Here is a 20,209-nt window from a genome sequence, read left to right on the forward strand (position 1 = left end):
TCTGCTTTTATATGGACGATGTCTTCTAAGTATAATCTGTTTTCTGCATTTTGAATTTTTTGTTGCGACTTGAAATCCTTCCAGAGAAAAAAGTCTGTGTGTTTCATTGTTTTCACGTCCACTTTTTGACTTATTGGCACTTTGAACATATTGTGAGAAATCCCTGAAATCGTATGTCTCTTTCTGTTTCTTCAAAGCAGCTTCCACCTGTGGTAAAAAGCTATCAGCTGACATTAAGGTGTGACCAGGAACAAAGTACTGTATATCAATTTCATCAACGGCCACGTCATCTGATTTTACGACGTATACCAAAAACACTCAGAAAACACCAATTTTATTTTGACTGGGAGCAGTTGTCCCAACCACAGAACAATACGTGGTGAATCTCTATATTTCAAAAAAAAAGCGTAGAAGGTACTAATAATGTCCTCCTCTTTTCGACCAGTGATACCCTGATGCCATAAACACGCAAGTGGTTTATTATCTGATTTATTCCCTACTGGAACGAAGCTTTCGTCGTTATATAAAACGATCCTTTTTGTGAAGATAAGTTTTTGAAACTATCGACCACGTGGCAACATAATTAGTTTTTGTAAATCTGCTGAAAAACAAAGTGTGCCATCTGCAAATGACTGTTGAGCATGTTCGCGATACAGAATTTCGAGCTTTAGTGCCTTATCTATGTGAATTTTCCAGTTTGGCATTGTTCACAAAGGAGTTGTAGATTTTCTTCTGAATGGCCATGTAATTGAAACTTCCACAATCTTCGCATTCTTCATGGCCTTACAATGCGCACGATAATACGCAAGCTCTTAACTTTCTGTCGGTACACTCATATTCATAGGATAATTTTAAATCTGGATTGATATCTCATGTGAAAAAAAGGAGTTTACCACACCATTTGATCTCTCGTGGAGCGCTTTGGAAATGTTTTTCAAACAAACAATAATTTTTGACAGGAAAAAAGTACAGCATCTGTTCGAAAATGTACATTTTCGAGAGACATGCGTAAATCAGAAACGATAATAGATATCGATATGGGTTTTTACCATTAGGTTTGTCATAAAATTTGACCCTCTCACACAGTCATCAGTTTTCGTCTACCTAGTTGAAAAACAGGAGGTTTCCTTGAAAATTGTCCAATTTTCCATGGGTACGGTTTGCATTATGACAAATAGTCCTTTGAAAAATTGCGGTGTTTATGCTGAGGAACGCTGGAGGTACACTTGTTTCTGAGATTCTTCGTATGGATTCGAGACCGGGGATCAGGGGATTGGTGGATCAGGATTATTCAAAAGTTTTTCAACGAAGGTACTTGAGTGAAGTCGTCCTTACTATTTTTAATGAGTCTATGAGAGATGAGTTCATATTTACTTATCCCAAAGATGAGCCTATAACAACTATTTTGTATTTTTAAACTCGCATTTAACAACGATCGTCCAGCATGGACCGTTAAATGAGTAAACAGTAGTTGAAGTGACTCGTAACAAGTGACTCACAAAGTGTACGTTTCCATTTGAAAGTGAGAATATGCCTATTACTCCAAATCACCTCAAGTGATCCAACCAGACTTTTGATGTGCTGGGAGAAATGCATAACAGAATCAATGAGTATGAGGGAGTAAGAGAGTTGTAAGGGATTTCTATGTTGTCTATGTGGATAACCATGTTTTTTTTTTAGAATATTTATATTATTTCATTAACAAAGAAACCTAATTAAGGTTCATCCAATTTCAGCTTTGCATAATTTCCTCAAGCTCATACTTTACCCTTTTTGAGTTCATCGTTAATGATTTCCATAGCTGCATCTGGGCTCACCATATTGAAGTTCAGATACAACTGTGTATCAACTGCATAAGCCTGCACTCCACAACGTCCATCCCATTTGAAATATTTGCAGTGGTTTATGATGAGAAAGAATGACCTAAAATAGACTCCTGAGGAACCCCTGTCTGTCTCATGAAAAATCCCAGCGATCCGATGAAATAATTTAATTGACAACCTGCTGACGACTTTTCTGATTTTAGATGATATTAAGGAATTTGAGCTGACCAGCCTATTAGATGGAATATTTTGATGTTGATTCCACCTGCAATTGCATGCCTCTGTGTACGGAAATCATATGATGTAGAAACTAGCAGTACATTATATTCATGGAAGAAGCAAATTGCAAGCCGAAAGAGCAATTACGTTCCTGAGGAAATGTACTTATTGAACGTTTCGGAACTGTAAGTTTCTGTAACTGTGAAAAAATTCTGTAAAATATCAGTGTCACACTAGTTCATTATTGTTCAAATTGGAAGTGGTATAATTTTAGCGTTGTTGGGAAAAAAAAGTTTTGGCTCTCTAGTTCACCATCTTCGTACAAAAAATATGGAATTTTCCAAAGGAAGGCCGAAAGTTATGAGACTCAAAGTGAACTCTTCGCAAAAGATGTGTAGATCATGCAAAGAAGTGAAGAAAGGAAAATACTTTTTCGAAACAACTACTTATATATGAACATTGTATTATACAAAAAACAACAGTTTCTTCTATTCAATTTGTTCTCTAAAATTCATTATGGAAATTGAATCAGATATAATAATAATAATGATAAATGGGCTCTATTCATTGACATATATTGTTTATAAAGAACAAGTAGATACAAAATCAATGAAAGGACGAAGTTCAGCCAGGCTGTTTTACAACTTAACCTATGGTATGGCATGTATTATATAGAAATATAAAAATGATCACTAGTATACATTGGCAAGTGAGTAGTTCATGAATCTTTGTGAAACTAAGAAAAAAACAAAGGTTATAAATTTCAAATTAATTATAAAAATCTATCAAGCTTAAATAAGATAAAATATATAGCAAAACATACACAAAAGTGAAACAAAGGGAAAACCATATGAGCAACGCATAACCTGAATATATTATCTATCCAGAAGACTTTAGGTATGTTTTCAACTTTTTCTTGAAATTATATATGGAGTAGTGTTTATATTCACTGGGCAGAGCGTTATATTATTCAATAGAGTTGTAAATAAAACTACGACAAAAGGAGGCTGTCGAGTGTTTGGGATTAATGAAAGTGTTACGGTTTCGTTGCCCTCGAATTATTCTGAGATCTGAAAGTTTTATATCTTTCATTAATATAATTTGGCTTCTTGTAAATGAGGAATTTATATGTATTGACGAGTAGTAGAAATGCCAGGTTTTTAGCAATCGTAACCAACCTGACTTCTTGATTGGGGGATATATAGTCGAATTTTCTCAAACGATAAGAAAGACGAATGCAATTGTTTTGTCTTCTTCGATTGACGACTTGTTTATTGTGGAAATCATGTTCACTGAGGATACACTACAAAAACACACTTTTGTCTATTTTCCCTATTTTCACAATATAGGGAAAATAGACAAAAGTGTGTTTTTGTAGTGTATCCTCAATTGTTTTGTATTTTTGGTAAGCGATTCACATCATTTTGTATCAAAGCAGGCCCGTAGATTATACCGCAATTTGCTAATCTAGACAATATGAGGGTTTCGCAAAGTTTCAACTTCAGTTTGGAAGTCATTAAATCTCAACTTTTATAAAGTTGACGTAAGATACTGTACGAGCTATGACAATGTGAATTTATATGTTTGTGAAATCTCAGATCAGCATCTAGCCACAAACACAAGTTTGTTTTTCTGTAATTATATGTAGTAAGTCTTGTCCAAGTTTAATTTCAATATTCCTTCAATTTCCCACCTTTTGTGTTTCGGGCCAAAAAGTATCAGCTGAGATTTTCAGAATCAATTTCAGGTTATGGGCTATAGATAGATCGCTGTTGATTTTTTTTCATTGCCTCCTGCCAGTTACTTGGAGGAAAACAATAATATAACTGAGTGTCATCTGCATAATAATGAACTGTGCAATGATCAATTATTTTATGAAAGTCAGATATATAAAGAGAGAACAGAATGGAACCAGGATAGAGCCCTGAGGTACTCCATAGTCAGAGTAAAGCACTAAGAACACTTTCCATCCAGACATACTGACTGAGTTCGATTCCTGAGTAACTTTTCAATAGATCTACAGTCCTTACTAAATCCGAGACTTGACATTTTCCTACACAGAATATTGTGGTCTAATGTATTGAATGTAATGTATTGACCCTTTTGAGTAGATCTGGATCGTCGTTGACGTCATTCAACAAATTTCTGAGCGATGCTCATGCGCGGTTTTTTTTGGTCAAAATTCAGCAATTATGGAATGCTACAAGTTTATGCCCAAAAATTTACAGAAAAACTGCATGTCATGAGCCAACCGATATGCCAACATCATCAACAATTTCTCAAATAGTGATTGAAATTCCCCATAACAAATTTTTTCACTTAAATTTCACTTACATGGAACACTGTCATCCCCAATGGTGGGCATCCAATATTTCAGAATGAGACACTTGCTATATACACCAGCACCAATTTGGATAACATAACAATCTGAAGCACCCAATTCACATAATTTTGTCACGAATCAGTTAATGGATGATATATGATTCGATTCCATTATGAACTGTATAGAAAAAACATGTTTTTTAAAATCAATATTCATATAACAATAATTATTCAAAAATTATTTTTTCTTTAGTTGAACGTATTACTCAGGTACATTTGTGACAATTCAACTGAGACCTACTCGTAAAAGATTGACCGCAAGTTCAAGATCACTGTTTGTATAAGAGTTCAGCAGTTAATTCTAAATTCACCATAAATGTCCATTATGACTCATGACCATTATGACACTTATTGACAATATACAGAATGTGACAAACAATTGAACCACATATTCTGAGGTCAAAATTAACTAGATTGGATATAACTCATCTCAATGTAAATCTGTTTTAAAATATGTTTTTCCGTTAATCAGCTGTCGCCCCCATACGAACGACAACTTTCAGAAGTTGAGAAACTTGTTGCGAGCTAAGGACTAACGAGGTCTTACCTTTTAAACGTGTGATTCCTATCACGGTTGCAGAATCATCCCAGCTTCAACCAGATAAATTATCTCGAGGAAAATATCTGGTCGAGGCAGGAGTCGAACCCACGGTCTTCCGATTGTGAGTCGGGCACACTACCACCGTGGCCAATTCCACAAATGTGTACACAAAATGAGTTACTGCTCTCAGAAAGTACGAAATGTCATTTTTTTTATTTCTCCATTAACTGTTTAATGTTCTGTAATGGAAATGTATCCATAGCTTTCTTATAGAGCAGCTTTTTCATATAGAACCACGAAATCTGTTAAGTCATAAACATTTTCCGATTGGAATACTTTTTCGTATAACGCCTTGCAACCATTGTCATTCACTTGTGACCACCAGAATTACAGATAATTATTTGAAACCTTGTTTTAACCTGACCAAACTCACCTGACCAGACGTAAATGCATATCTGCCATTTCTGCAAATATATAAAACTATTGTAAAAAAAAGTTTTTTAATTAATTATTTCAACACGCTTTTATTAGCTTCACCTGTATGTATGTATGTATGTATGTTTGTAACTCTTCTTTCCCGTTTGAATGCTCGGGATCTGTGATTGACAGAATTATCAACATTATTGCTTGATCTATTCGCGGGCAGATGGCGCTGAACGTAAACTCGTTGATATAATTCGAACTCACTTTACAAGTGTTTCTTCATTTGAGAAAAGTCTTTTTTATGAACACGTGCGCCTGCTGCTTTATTTGTAACACTACTTTGCGGGCCTGCTGCCTTCCTTGGACTTGGTAGCTGATTTTCAGGCTTCCTTTCCGGAATCGGAGAATATCAATGGTCATTTTTCTAAACTATATGCGGCTTACTGATCCCAAAGTTTAGATAAAATAAATGTAGTTTAAAAAGATTAAAAAATACGCGTTTATAGCATACGAAACTAAAAAATGAAAAATAAATATATTTAATAAAAACGCGTTGTTAAAGAACATCGACATGAAAAGTTGAATTTTTTTTTTCCAATAAGTTTTTTGTGTCAAATTTTGTGTATATCAAGCGCCCGTCGCTCTTTTCACAGTAATACTAGTATTTTCCGTTCGTTATTGTTTGAAGCTTATTTTAAAAAAATATTTTCAACTATTTTAGTTCGATGTTCTTTAAAAGCGTATTTTTAATTTTTTTTCAACTATAATTTATATTTTTTCTCAATCCTCTTGAAATGCGCAATAAAATACAGCATGTAATTGTTGGAGCAACCGTTATTATTATGCATGCAAACTACATTTGTTGAACAGCCAACTGATAAATTTTAAAGTTTAATAAAAAACAGCTTAAACGTCGATAAAATTAGCTCTTTAAAAAGGTGCTACGTGACAAAAAAAATCAAAAATGATGTAATGAAACCAATGGTGGTATCACAATATTATTAATATAATTTTAATGCATAGAAAAGTTTGCGGGGTTATAGGGGTTCAATGCCCCTTTAAAACGTTTTGGGGCTAAACAAATTTCGTGGTTTCATAAAAATATGCTGGATTCACTTTCATTATATTTTCAATCGATTTTCATTATATACTTTTGAAGAGCTGTAATTTTTTTGTGTGCATCATCCGGGTCCAGGATATAAATACAGAGATAGAGATTTTATCGAGTGTGAATGATACAAATCAAGAATGGAATAATTCGTGGACACAACACTCAAAAAAAAAGGGGGGCTATAGCTGCCTCCGTGGTCATGTTAGATGTAGCCTGGGAATTCTGTGTCTTCTAACTGGAACCACAATGTGCGGTTGGCTCCTGTTGTTGACTCCGTGCGTTTGTGATGTTTTCTGATTTTGGCAAACAAGTGTTGCCCATCTTTACACTTGGCTGCACCGCGCTGATGAGGCCTATAGCCAGAAACACGTGTCCGCGGTTTGCCCCCCTCTTTTTTTGAGTGTTGTGTCCACGAATTATTCCATTCTTGATTTGTATCATACACACTCGAAAAATATCTATCTGAATATATATATATAATATATATATATATATATATATATATATATATATATATATAATATATATATATTATATATTATATATATATTATATATATATATATATATATATATATATATATTATATATATATATATATATAAAATCGACAAAGGTTAATGCAGTCAAGCCGCTGGAAAATAATTCCATCAAAATCAAAAGATAAATAGATAAATACTCTCTGATCATTCCCATATTGATTTCAATTTAAGAGCCACCAGTAGACAGCTGTTTCAGCCTATTGGGCATCCTCAGTACCGGGCAGACGGTCCTCGACTGAAAACAAAATGTGAAAAACCATTTCATATCATTTCTAGAAACATATAGTTTCGATTTCGATGGGCGTTTCAGGTTAGCTTCCAAATTTCTGCTACCGCAGTTGTCGGTTGATTGGTCAAACCACCAACACTGACTTAAAAACTCAGCAAGTTGACTTGGGTGTCACACCAATAGGTGGTTCCACTTATGTTTCACTCGCGTTTACGCAGCTATTTTTATCAAGTACTTTTCTGGTTTTTCACATTTTGTCTTCAATCGAGGACCGCCTGCGTGATATATATATATATATATATATATTATATATAATATATATATATATATAATATATTATATATATATATATATATGATGTGTTGTTTTTCCGGGTGTTCATCCGTTGTGTACTATGCGATAGTATATATATATATATATATATATATATATATAATATATATATATATATATATATATATTTACGGAAAATTCCTGTGATCAATGCGAGTTGTTAACTCTGAAATTTATGCAAAAGGACAAAAGTTTAGAATACTGAACTGATGAATTAAAATAAATTAATTGATTCTAATTACTCAATTTGCATCCTAAATAGTTTTTTTGTCAGGTACTAGAATAGACTGACTGATAATGATCATTCAACGAAATTTCTTAAAAGTTACAAAACTCGGTTTGTTTTTGTTTCAGCCATATTTCGAAGTTATCCATTTTTTTCAAGAGGGATAAATTTCTGACATCCCAACGAAACGAGCTCTATGGCCCTTTTGATTTCTTGGCAAACTTTGGTGGACTACTGGGGCTTTTCACAGGATTCTCCTTGTTATCAGCTGTGGAAATTTTTTATTTTCTAACTGTACGATTGTGGTGTAATTTTATGCTTGACAGTAATTTTTGAGAAAACTAGATTGATTGGAGTCAAAATACTCTGCACTACAACTATATCATATTATGACTACAAATTTCATCTTATCCTTTTTCGTGTTTTGACTATGTTTCGAAGATTTTTGTATAAATATTCTGAAATTGGTTTTATTTTCGAAATACATGAAAAAGTTGAATTTTTTTGTCTTTTCTGGTATTACCCATTTCTTCAAACTTCATGTACATGTAGCTCTGTATTTCAAAGATTTATTGGATTCGGGGGTTTGTCCAATAAGTAGTCGATATATAATAAATAGAGGGTTGGAGACAATATACTGAATGAGTGTAAAACATTTAAGGAGGTGAGTACTCATCGAAAAAAAGATAGGATCTTTCATATAAAGAAACTTCATTGAAGCATCCCTTGTTGAGTAACAGCCCCTTAAAGGGGGTACATAAAATTTGTATAACACTTTTTTTCACAAGCATTGAAAAAGTTACAATACTGAAATTAACCTGACGTTTTGTACTACCAAAAACACACTTAGCCAGTAATTTATTTGGTTTACTTCTTCGATTGACGACTTGTTTATTTTGTGGAAATTCATGTTCACTGAGGATACACTACAAAAACACACTTTTGTCTATTTTCCACTATATTTCTTTATTGTTGACCGGTTTCGGCTATATTACACCATTTTCAAAACTAACTGATTACATTTAAAGGTATGAAAAGGTATAAATTACTCAGATTTGAATGTAATCAGTTAGTTTTGAAAATGGTGTAATAGCCGAAACCGGTCAACAATAAAGAAATATAGTGGAAAATAGACAAAAGTGTGTTTTTGTAGTGCATCTTCAGTTATTTGGTTTACCCCATGGTTGTAAGAGGTGGAAAACGCACCCCTTAAATTTATTTCCAATGTAACTTTTTGTCCTATTTATTTGTTTACTATTTAAACATTCATTTCCGATAGCCTGTTTCATTCTAAACAATTTGTATTTTTTCTGTTTCATTCTAAACAATTTGTATTTTTTCTCAAATTTTTAATGAATTTCCAAAACATTTTCGAGTTCCTATTGATTTTATCTTCCATATTTTTGGAATACTCTAGAAAACCACGTCGAATGAGTTCCTTAGTTTTTGTTCTTATTACGGGGACATGTTTGTCAATAAGATCATAGATTGTCGAGTATAACTCATTTAGACACGTGTCAACGTCCCTTCCAGAAAATACTCCAGCCCAGTCCTTTTCACTGAGTTCAATGTTCAGAGCATCGTAGTTTGCTTTGGAAAAGTTACGGTATACATTGTGTTAGAAAGTCAATTTATGGAATTGTTTTTTCCTTTGGTAGAATTTCAACCGCGGGTGGTGGAGATCTTCATTTAATATTATATCTATAGATTTATCTACATATTGTACGTGATTTTGATTGCAAAAATGAGATCTAATATCCTACCATTATTGTTAGTGACACTATTATATTGTAATAATTCTAATGATAGAAGGGTATCAATTAGTTCAGAGTACCTTCTTTCGACATTTTTGGTTCAAGATGGGACTCGTTATTCACTTTACTACTATAAATGAATCTTCAATAACAATAATAATGATAGAGAACAAACAGGGAAATATTTCTTCTCCTACGTCTTCTACATACAGGTGACACCTTTATGAACCAGTATAGCTAGAATTTGTGCTTTTTCAAAATCGTCCTGACGTTAGTTCTTGATAGGCCTGTTGATATTTTAAAATTTTGCGATGACGTTATTTTTAAAGGCTCCTAAAAAGGCTATTTCTTCCAACTCCTTATCACTGTTTGATTCATATAATTTTGCCCTTTCTTTTTCAAGGTTGTCTACTCTCTGGATACCTCTGGTGATACAAATTGCCTGCTGCTTCCACATTTTCCCGGTTTGTATAAAACAGACTATCATATCCCATTTCTCATAATTTTCATACTTCATTAGGAATATGTTCGAAAATTGAACAAAAATAACCAATTCCCGTATCGTCCAAAGACTACTCGATCAAAGTGTGCCTTTCAAAGTTCACATGAAAAAACCTGAAATAAGTCCAATAAGTAGTCGATATATAATAAAAAGAGGGTTGGAGACAATTTACAGGGTGTAACTGACTGAGTGTAAAACATTTGAGGAGGTGATTCCTCATCTAAAACAAGATAGGATCTTTCATATGAAGAAACTTCATTGGAGCATCCCTTGTTAAGATACAGCCCCTTAAAGGGGGTACATAAAATTTGTATAACAATTTTTTTCACAAGCACTGAAGAAGTTACAATATTGAAATTAACCTGACGTTTTGTACTACCAAAAACACACTCAGCCAGTAATTTATTTGGTTCACCCATGGTTGTAAGGGGTGGAAAACGCTACCCCTAAAATTTATTTCTAATGTAACTTTTTGTCTTATTATTTGTTTACTATTTGAAAATTCATTTCCGATGGCCTGTTTCATTCTAAATAAAAAATGTCTTCTGGGTTTTTTGCCCAAAATAAACCAGTTCACAGCAAAAAATTATTTTACGAACAACTACAGAGATACATCGTCATAAATGCGAACTGGATTTATTGTTATTTTGTAGTTAGTACCTCCATAAAAAGATTAAATGGTAATAAACAAAACTAATTTATCAATAACAAAACACACAACATGTAGAAATCATAGTAAATGTTCAATATGTCTACCTTCAGACATCACGGATGCCTCTAGACGTCGGCGCATTGAGCCACGTATTCGCTCAAATATTCCTGGAGTCTCTTTGATTACCCTGCACGCATCAATGATGCGGTTTTCTCAAGACCAAATGCTGTAAATGGCCCCAAATATATAAATAGAGAGGATTGAGATCCGGGATCGAGCGGGCCAGTTCTGTGGTTCTCCTCGACCTATCCACTGATTTGCATATGTTTCAGTTAAATGCTGACGTGCTACTTGACTAAAATGGGCGGGAGCCCCATCATGCATAAAAAACATATCCCTTCTGACGCCCAAAGGAACTTCCTCCAGCAGTACTGGATGCACTTCTCTTAAAATTGAACGTATTCCTCACCATTTAATCAAGGAGGTAGAAAATGAGGCCCAATTAAATCATCCCCAATAACTCCGAGCCACACGTTAAGAGAAAACTGTTCTTGATGGTTAGTTTCGACAATAGCGTGAGGGTTTTCATCAGCCCATATGTGGTAATTATGAAAATTAATAATCTTGTTCCGAGAAAAACTACATTCGTTTGTGAATTCTATCGTCTCCAGAAAGTCACAATTTTCTCTAATCATTTCCAGCATTCAATTGCAAACTTCAAGACGGTTCGATGAGTCTCGCGGTAACAGTGCCTGTACTCGTTGCAGATGGTAAGGGTGTAAGAGTTGTTCCTTTAAAATTCGAAATACCGTCATATAATCAGTATTTAGCTGGAAAGCAATCTTTCTAGTACTGGTAGTAGGTCTTATATGAAATTGAGTACTGCTTCCCCAAGCTGTGGTGTTCGTACTTCTCGATGGCGACCACAATCCTGCGTTCTTTTGTCCATACCATATTCTCGTAATCGTTGATGAAGTTGAGCAAATATTCTATGTGAAGGATGCTGCCGTTGAGGATACATTCCAGCATATCTTCTAGAAGCTTCTAACTCATTTCCCTGCGACAGACCGTAAACGTAATGCATATCAGCCATGTCCTCATTTGTGTATGCAATTTTAATAACAAGTGAATTATTAAAGTAACAACAACAACAACACACAATTAGTATTAATTCAATTTCGAAAATTCACAAACTGACAGCGTCATACCAATTTAATTGTCACTATCGCTAATAGCGACCTACTAGATAGATTAGTTTCGTATGTATTTTCGCATTTATGACGATGTATCTCTGTAGTTGTTCCTAAAAGAATTTTTTGCTGTGAACTGGTTCATTTTGGGCAAAAAACCCAGGAGACATTTTTTGTTTAGAATGAAACAGGCTATTGGAAATTTTTAAATGGTAAACAAATAATTAGACAAAAGTTACATTTTTGACAAAGTGTCTTTTTGGTAGTACAAAACGTCAGGTTGATTTCAATATCGTGACTTTTTTAGTGCTTGTGAAAAAAATTGTTATACAAATTTAATGTACCCCCTTTAAGGGGCTGCATCTTAACAAGGGATGCTCCAATGAAGTTTCTTTATATAAAAGAGTATTGAACTGACAGAGATAGACCTTTACGTAAATGAGCAGTTAAAAGTAACTGCCTGAATCTTAATTTATCCAAAATCTACTTTTCGATCAACTGCAATCAAACTCGATAATTATTCAACAGCTGTCTTAGGTGCACAGAGTAAAGGAAAATGCTCAAAACTATCCTCTGATTTCAGGAATGAACTGTAGATTTCAGTACTCGGGGCCGCTCCAAAATATACCAACAATATCAGGGCTTCTACTCACGGGGTATCATCATTTTGATGTTTTTTTCATATACTTCCTACGGCTCTCCGTTGGTACTTTCTAGAATGTCTCCTCATTATCTCAAAGAATGACGTGTATGATCCAACTATAGCTTTCCCGAAGGATTTCTCCCATTACCAAGGATTTTCCCATGCCTTGAAAGCTTTTTTCCACCACCAAAAAATGAATAAAAGGTCTGACAGTGCTCGACGTGAATCTTTCATAGGCGATCTTATTTTTTGTGATTTATTACTCAGGTAGATGAAGAGGTACTAGGTTATAAATCTAAAGCAAATGAACTTCAAACGTTCAATCCAGGCTCTATATACCTAGACAGTAGGTTTAATGGACTGACGCCTATCAGAAAACAACTACTCCCCTGGTTGATACCACGAAGGGCGTTGGATTATATCCGACAGGCGTCAGTGCAGGAATCTTCATAGAAAATTTCCTGCATATGCAATTGGCAATACAACTGAAAGAGTCGACTTTCAATTATGGAACGGGCACACTTGCAAACCGGTTTCGGGCTTATTAGCCACTCATCAGTGCAAGATAGTGACCATCATCGACCTAAAGTCAATGATATTTCACAATTGCAAATCGGAATTCTTTCAGAGTATTTCTCAGAGTATTTCTCAGTATTTCTCAGTATTTCCTCTTCCAAAGTGGGAGCGAACACACAAAATGTCACTCCATCTAGTGGACGAGGTCAGATGGTAAGAGTACGGCTCTGCCGGACTCTAAAATCTAACTCGGTCCCCAGCGGGGCAGGCATAAAGTATATGCTCTGTCAATGGCATAGTCGGTAGTCAAGTTGCAAGAATCCCAACTTGATATCCACGATAACCTTTCCATATGAGGGTTTTTGCACGTCAGCCACACTTGACGATGCCTTAGATTCAACTGTGCAGGGTTTTTTCGCCTATGTTTTTGGTGAATCATCACTTGAGCGCAAACGTTTGCTAACCTGCTCATGGGGTGTTTGTTCCTCCACTTGAGACAGATTCTGCGTACGCCGCTCAAGGATTTGGTACAAGGCGGTTTCATAAGATACCGCGCTCTTGAGGGACGACTCAGTGATTTCCAGGCTGCACCACTAAAACTTTTCTCTAAGTTCAGTTATTGGTTCAGATGTTGGAGAGTTGAGAAGCTCTCGCTTCTGATCTAAATTTACAGGGGAAGTCAGTTGGAGTCGTAAGCTCGATATCCATCTCATCTGCAGACTATGCGTTTAAAAGAATTTTTGAGTTTACTCTGTTCATAAAAGTCCCACAAGTAGCTGGAGAAAAAAGATCAATGGCGGCAGAGCCCCGCGTTACCGTGACAAGGCGATGCTACGACAAGAAGGCGCCCGGTATCTCGAAAGTTCCATAGAGAGGGCAGATATGCTGAGTGTCATTCATCCTTTTGGCATGGATACACACACCTTAGGATTAAGCCATCGTTGGAATGCCATTCAGTTCGGTAATAACAGAACCACAAGTGATTCTGTTGTTACGTAATTTTTTTTTCTTATTACTTATTTATTCGATCATTAGTTCATAAGTGGGGTATTTCAGATATAAACAGGATAGGGTTATTTGCTCACAGCTGGCTTTTAGACAGCGAGAGGGGGGTGAGTTATACAAATGATTTACGTTCCGAGGGCACCAACAGATTTACTATTAACCCTATATAATGTAATAGCAAGCAGATCCAAATCTAATAATTATCCACGATACAATAATGTCCCAATAAAACTCAAAAACTGGCAAATGGATATATTGACATATTTCTACACAGGGTTTGGCAATGTGCGAGGGAACCCGTAACTAATAAATAATAGCCAATCACGGAGGGGGGTCGTGCACGACAGAGAAAACTGGACAGGGTGTATGGGAAAAGAAAACTACCCTTCCAATCTCCTGCACAACAAAGGGGAAACTCATTTTCTAGTTAGAAATTTGTGAAGAGGAATTTGACCGGAAGACATGATATTGGTAATGTGAAATGTGAAGGTATTGGTAAAAAAATAATATATATCAATTTTCACTCAAAAAGAAAGTCTGCACTACTAGTACTGCACTACTGAACGCCTGAAATTAAAATATTGTTAGATTCCTCGTATTATGGGATAATTGTTGTTCTGTGATGACACAAGGAATAATACTTGAAAACCCACCTCCGATTATCGAACCCTAATAATTCGAAGACGTTTTCATATGCAGTTGGAAAAAACTGATATAAATATCCTCCGAAGAGGAAAAAACGGAATTCTTAACCTTCCAAATCAGCACTATTACGAATCCGTTTCTGTGACCATGCGAATTACAACCGCTTATAGCGTTTACGAAAATCCATAAGTTAAATCCACAGTTCGAGTATCATTGTCAATTTCCAACTGAAAATTATCAAAATACCTTGGTCAAGGACCAACAAAGTTTCTAATTTTTCCGTTAGTGGCAGCAGCTATCGGGTGCTTGTTTATGATCTCGATATGACCTATTAGTAGATGGGCAAGCGACAACAAATAGGTACCTTTTACAGATAACGTAACACTGTCATTTCCGTATCCAGCAGGGCTACGTGGAAGCGATCATCCGATGGCCGGTTTGCTCAAACCCCCACATCCGTAACCAAAAACTTGCCAAAAACAGCATACACAGGAGTTCAGGCAGTGAACAATGAATAAGGACAGCCAATTCGCCTTGAAAAAGTTGATCAAGCATTGCCTTCAAAATTGCCATTGGACGATTCAGCAAAAAACATTTTTTCAATAAATCTATGAATGCTCACATTGGTTTCTAGTGAATCGTTCGCCATCTGATGCCTATTCAATACAATTATTTGAAATTATCTGTAGCAGATGTCTGTCACTTATTCAAAACCAGCTGAAATTTTCCGTCATTTTTCTCGCTGGGTTTTTTTTGTTCAAAAATGTTACAGATGTATGTGAATGATTCAATGAATGAAGTGATTTTCATTTTCCAAATGTCTCGGAATAAGGCAAAAGTAGTCATTTCCTTCATTTTCTGCAATAATTGAACGTTCTTTCAATAGTAGTGACCAGTTTTAAAACACATCTGATCACTCTGGAAAATCATTGAAAATGTCTTTGGGTTTTCACAATATCTCTGTATTCTTTAACAGAAACAAAAACAATACATTCTGTAGGAATCCTAAAATTACCAATTACTCAAAATCTAACTTCATGAACCAGGTTATTATCAGTAATATATCAGAAATGACCTCACTATTACCTCTGAAATACCTAGCAATGTCAGTATTTTAAAACATAGAATCATTCACATGAAATCCACAAATTTCACGGCGAAGTTCGAAAAAAATTATCGCTTTGAAAAAAAAAAAAACAAAATAAAAAAAAAAACGATTTCAGTCATGAAGGAAATAACAGTTTGAAAATGTATCGGCTAACTAGCGAGAAGGAGAAAATGTTTATGTAAGAACACTTGTGGGTCATATATTATTATTTCAAATACCTGACCGCTGGACGGAAATCTTGGATAAGATAAACAGCCTAGGTCACAAAGACTTGTAGATTGGCGACAGTAATCTAAACAAGAGGCTTTCGAAGTTTTGCTGAGTAAACAATCTCGTGGGAAGTCGGAATTCTGAGACTTGAAACCGAGCTTAGCGTCCATTAAAAAAGGCGGGGTTATGGGTTAATTAGTCATGATCTAGACTAATTGAAGTTGACCCGAGAGAAAGAGAGCCTCCCGGAATTGGTCGAGAGAGGTGACGAAGATTTTGGACAGGGAAACGGATCTTGAAAAAGTGGCCGGCGTGTGGCAGTGGAAAAAGAAAAGTCGTGGACGGAGGTCTTTAAGCGTAGGGGAGCGAGTTAGAAGATTTTGAAAAAAAAGTCGCGACGCCGCGTATCGAGGGGATAGAGCGGAAACAACGCGCGGTCGAGCATCTTATTTGAGCGATAATAAGTAATGTTTTAAAGATTGGAGAAATAGCGTGATTTATATGGGTTTATTAGGGAAATAAAGAAGTGTTAATTTGAGCGTATGAGCGATCTGGCGGATTTATAGTGAAATTTCGGAATAATAATTCTGTCTACCGTGGCCGGTAAAGCGAGTGAATTCTCTCCGTGAAGTGAGGTTTTTCCACGACATTGAATAACGGATTACTACGTCCACTCGAGATCGAAACCTTTGGATTAGCCGAGGAAAAATTTGGAAAATAGTCTTGTCTGAATAACATTTGTATGAATTTGGGAAGGAGTTAGCCAAAAAGTAGTATACAGGATCTGTATGAGGATCTGAAAATTGCTTCATAACGCATTACCAATTCCCTAATGATATTTGAAAACATAATCTGCAAAAAAATAAATTTTTCACAAAAACGAGTTTTATTTTATTTTGTGACAGAAAGTCTAAACGAATAGCACAAATTTGTTAATTAGTAATAATACCAAAACTGATTATAAAAATTGTTGGAAGTGGCCACCTGCACTTAGTATGCAAGTAGTTGTTTACAGCTGATTCTCGGCCTCCCCCCACCACTATGACGTATTAATTGCTTTTTTTATTGGTTGTTGTTTGGTGAAGTTTTTTTGTTGTGCAGTGAAGTCAAGGCGTTGTGACCTTGAAGTGTCTGGTGCATGGATCGTTCAGATTTTTTTTTTCATATGAGATTTTGTGTGTTTATGTGTGTGTGTAGGAGAATGCACGGTACAGGGTTTCATCATGTGCTTGTTTGTCTATGTACAAACATACGTCTGCATACTTCGAAGATCCTCCAAGTAATAAATGCTCCATCGGTGTTAGGGCACCAAGTTAGTAGTGGAGTGACGTCACAGCAATAACCGTTCAACGGCTAGAGAGCGACATGTTCACTCCACGACGTGTGGCAGAGTAATGCGTATTCATCGGTCTGCCCTCACCTCTCCTGAAGCGATGAAGGTTCGCTCTAGCCCCGCTATCGATGGTGACACAACGGCAGCCGAGGACTGTTTGCCTAGCGTCTACCCTCTCCGAGACCGCAACGACCACTGCTTGCTCGTATATCGACATCTGTTATCGCATTCAGTTGGGAGGTAATCTTGGCGCATGTAGTTGAGAAGTGGGGTTGGCTATGACGTCTTGACGGGTCCTATCAGAGTGTATTTAAGAAGCGTACGAGTGTTGGCTATGTCAGTTTACATCAAGTGAGTTAGTGAGAACTATTATATAAAATGTATTCCTGTGACTGTGGTAAATCTTTCACTCGTAGTGATAATCTTCGTCGGCATCAGCTCCAGAGTTGCCAAGGAGGGCCTGCAGTGAAACGGGTGAGAGTGGATAATGCAACACCTATGTATACGTGCAATTGTTGTAATGTGACAATTCCTATGAGCCAAGTGAATTCTCACCGAAGAACCATGAGTCATAAAAATAATGCATGTGTTCAATTGTCTGACGGTGTTCAAATTATAACGAATGCATTCAATTGCCGCATTGCTACATACAGGGTGGAGAGTTCGATTGTAACCAGTGACTACATTTCATTTTTCAATAAGATTAGGCAGAAGGTCATTGAATTACTGGAATCAGCCATCAGGATCCATAAAAGCATCAAGGTGAATATGGAAGTTTTTGGGAATTATATTCTTCAGACTGATGATTCGAGGGACACGAAGTCATTTAATTCCCAAAATAAAATAGTGGACCAATCTTCAGATTTGAATGCTGTTTTTGATGGATTCCGTGATGTAATTGTGGCACAAACGACTGAGTTCCAGGATCGTGACTCAGGTATTTATTTTTTAAAAATTTCAATAAGATTGAATAGTAATATTTTTTTTTTTTTATAATTCAGGTTGGACTTGTGAAAAAATATTGTTTCTCGAGGTCAACATTAATAAATACAGTCCACTGGAAGGACGTTCATATGTGAAGCTGCCTCAATGTATTCAATGGAAGAAAGCTGTTGTGAATGTTCGTAATGAAGATCAATATTGTTTTGCTTGGGCTATAACATCAGCATTATATCCTGCAGATAGTCGAGTGTCCGAACTTACGTCATATCCACATTTTTCCACTGTTTTAGATGTCACAGGTATGGATTTTCCGGTTAAAGTTAATAATAAGAGTATCGAAATATTCGAAGATAGGAATGATATTTCAATTAATGTTTACGGTTTAGAGAGTACATTTGAGAAGGGTAAAATGAAGTATGAAGTGATTGGTCCATTGCGATACTCACAGAGAAGACTCCGGAGACATGTCAATTTGTTGTTTATAACTGATGACTCCGGTAATGGTCACTATTGTTGGATCAAAGATCTTTCAAGATTAGTTTCTAATCAACTATCAGCTCATAGACAGAAAAAATATTTTTGTGACGGATGTTTGATATATTTTTCTGATGAGAGATTGCTTTTACGTCATAATATGTATGATTGTAATCACATTAGTACCACAACACCAACTACTAATTTAAAGATCAATAAATATGGTAGAATGGTTGCGGAAAATAAACTAATGTTTGAAAACTTTGAGAGGCAAATGAGGGTGCCATTTGTAGTGTATGCTGATTTTGAATCAGTGCTTAAACCGATTCATGTGAATGAGCCAAATCCTGGAAGTTCATACACGATTAAAACATTCAAACATGCCCCATATTCATTTGCTTATTTGATAAAGTGTTCATATAATGATGATTTGACAAAATTTGTTACATATAGGGGTGTAGATGCAGCTCAGAAATTTGTGAGTAGCATTGAAGATGATTTGAAAGAGATACATGAAAATCATCTCAGAAACCCTAAACCAATGGATACACAAACTGTCGAAGAAGAAGAACAGTTTGTTGCAGCCAGAACTTGTGGTATATGTAATAAAGCATTTACTGATGGTGACGTCAAAGTAAGAGATCATTGTCATGTCACAGGAAAGAAAAGATCACATGCCGCTCACTCGAAATGTAATTTAAATTTCAAAATACCAAACTTCATACCTATCATTTTTCATAATTTAAGTGGTTATGATTGTCATTTATTCATAAAAGAATTGTATAGGAATAAAGAGAAAGTTGATGTTATCCCGCAAACTAAAGAGAAATATATATCTTTCACGAAGCATCTCTTTACACACAGCTATACCGATAAAGATGGTGTGGTTAGGAAGAATTATCTCAAAATGAGATTTATCGATAGTTATAAATTTATGACTAATTCGTTGGAGAAGTTGGGTGCAAACTTGACCTCCGATCAATGTTTGGAGATGCACAAACATTTCCCACAAATTGAGAAATTCAATTTGATGAGACAGAAAGGTGTATTTCCATATAGTTTTGTTGATGACATTGACAAATTGAATTATCCATTACTTCCGACAAAAAATCAGTTTTATGACACACTCAATTGTGAACATATATCGGAAACTGATTATGATAGGGCTAGAAAAGTTTGGAATTTATTCGAGTGTCAGAATTTGGGGGAATACTCTGATTTGTATTTGAAGTCGGATGTATTGCTACTATGTGATATTTTTGAAAACTTCCGCACCACAAGTTTAGAGATATATAACTTAGATCCGGCACAATATTACACTGCACCTGGATTATCATGGGATGCCATGTTGAAGTTCACTAATGTTGAATTGGAATTACTAACTGACATTGATATGATTCACTTTTT

General features: G+C 35.5%; 1 long non-coding RNA gene across 1 annotated transcript; it reads left to right on the forward strand.

Annotated features, from left to right (window-relative positions):
- Positions 1 to 2,180: 2,180 nt before the first annotated feature.
- Positions 2,181 to 8,327, forward strand: LOC141481994 (uncharacterized). Its single transcript, XR_012465284.1, has 2 exons — positions 2,181 to 2,227; positions 7,957 to 8,327. It is a non-coding gene; the product is annotated as an uncharacterized lncRNA (long non-coding RNA).
- The last annotated feature ends 11,882 nt before the right edge of the window (positions 8,328 to 20,209 follow it).

The sequence above is a fragment of the Leptinotarsa decemlineata genome, unplaced genomic scaffold (genome assembly GCF_025532065.1).
Source record: "Leptinotarsa decemlineata unplaced genomic scaffold, Ldec_3_MD MMD2_tig00000591_RagTag_RagTag, whole genome shotgun sequence".
NCBI classification, from domain to species: domain Eukaryota; kingdom Metazoa; phylum Arthropoda; class Insecta; order Coleoptera; family Chrysomelidae; genus Leptinotarsa; species Leptinotarsa decemlineata.